Below are 2,145 nucleotides of genomic sequence, written 5' to 3' on the forward strand. Positions count from 1 at the left end.
TCTGGATCATATTTTCCTGAAGCACAACATTAATTGCAAAAAACGTGGTAATTATTAAGAATCGATAACTTTTATCGATATTTCCCCTCGGAACAAAATGACGCGTTTGCATAATCACGAATAGTACTTTACCGTGTACCTACGAGCAGCGCATGGGAATAATTGCAGTAATTTTCATTATTGCGCGTCGACAATATGTACACGACAGAAATGCTATATAAGCATGCAGAATTTCGCACGACACGTAAGCGCGTGCATCGCGTCCCGTTTAAGCACACAGTCTGGCATCGTCAACGTTAAGAATTTCATAATCAAGTTTTCCACGGTATTTAGAGCGTAAGTTACGCATAACGCATGTTCAATGAGATTTCCGACATTTCCATCGTATATGGATTGTCACAGTGAAAAGCAAATAGCTACGAAATTAACTGAAAGATATAAATACAAAGACCATGCGGGTCTATAATAAGCACGTTGCGTAATTAACACGATATAATTTCGAGATAAAGATTTGTATACATTATTTTATTCATAGAAATTATTATTTATATAAGTTATTTTTGTATAATTATTATTTACATAAATTGTTTTATTTATAGAAATTAATATTAATTTTCATTCATTTGAAAAATGTACGCTTAGTAACAGTATTATATGCTATTTTTTTACACTCATGTTTATTCAAGTAAAAACAAGCGGGATATATTTGCGCACGTCTATAACACATATATAATTTACTATTACGTTATATCTTTAAACTAATATCTAAAACTTTGTAAATGCCTATTCCTGCTTTTATATGAAATTGAAAAATCACTCAAGATCAAGTACTACGATTTTATTAACGTAAACGACCATTATTGATTTGATAAGTATATTTCTTTCAGTTAACAATTAACCATCAATTCGGCACAGTCTCGCTGCGAATAAACTTTAATATTAAGAGCAGCAGCAACCACGCTTCTCTACTCGTCATTTCAAGATTAAACATGACAGCGTGATAATGCCGCGGCTGCAGTTGATACGAAAATTCTCCGCATATAGCATGCTGGACCAAATGATAACTCGCATCAACCGGTTGTCAAGAGCTTAGTTCTCTCAAAAATGTTCTACTAAATGAATCTCAATAAATTCTTCAAAACGCATTATTTTCCGCATTTACAAATACGGAGATCCGATCACGTTCGAAAAAAGTGTATTCGCCTGTTAATGTAAAATATGTGTAATTCTATATGGAAAGATCAATTTTGTTGAAGTATCTAAAAATTTAGCTAGATACGTATCTGAAAATAATTATATTTAAATCAAAATAATTATGTAGAACGCTCAAACTGGTTCTAGAATATTAAAATATTATTTTTTGCAGTAATCAAGCGTTTATAATTATTTTGATAATTCAAAATTATTTTCAGATCTGTATCTAGCTAAATTTTTCTATATTTCAGCAAAGCTGTTCGTGTATTGCAGTAATTCTCTGAGACTCTCTCTCTCTCTCTCTCTCTCTCTCTCTCTCTCTTGTGTTTTGTTTTACGCATACCAAGCTCTTAGATTTCAATCCTCGAATTCTGAGAGTTTCACGGATCGCGCGAGATTCTGCAATAATAAAATTCCCATACGTCGAACATTCTCTAGGAATGCCAGAGATATCGATTTCAATATAAAGATAATTCAAGAAAAGATATAATAACATTTTGATGCAAAGATAAACTATTTACGTAGTAACAGTTAATCTGCGTTTCAAATCTCGAGTTTCGGAACGCATCGGGCATGTTTGCTTGCTTACCTGATTGTATTAACTGTTACTGGAGCACATCGTGGTGATACAGAAAATCTGGCTGAGTTACGCGAATATGAGTTTGCCGACGACACATGTAATCGCATTAAAACACCTCGTGTAACGCAAGGAACCGCGCTGGTAATTATAAAAGTTCGCGACATCTAAGTAGCAATACATCGCCGGTAATTGGCGTAATGTAGCTCAATATACGAGCGTCATCGTAATGTAGCTTGATATACGAACGATTAAACTTTCAACAGTGCTCCACATAATGAATACGTCGTATCGGCGGATCGTGCGCGCTGCACCAAATCGTTAATGCGATACTCCCTTTAACGCTCTTTGTAAGTAATCGATAGCGTAATAAA

General features: G+C 34.1%; 1 protein-coding gene across 9 annotated transcripts in view; it reads right to left on the minus strand.

Annotated features, from left to right (window-relative positions):
• LOC108746917 (endophilin-A) overlaps nt 1-2,145 on the minus strand; it is a 32,468-nt gene that overhangs the window by 14,780 nt on the left and 15,543 nt on the right. The window lies entirely within an intron of this gene.

Source organism: Trachymyrmex septentrionalis, unplaced genomic scaffold (genome assembly GCF_001594115.1).
Source record: "Trachymyrmex septentrionalis isolate Tsep2-gDNA-1 unplaced genomic scaffold, Tsep1.0 scaffold19, whole genome shotgun sequence".
Lineage (NCBI taxonomy): Eukaryota > Metazoa > Arthropoda > Insecta > Hymenoptera > Formicidae > Trachymyrmex > Trachymyrmex septentrionalis.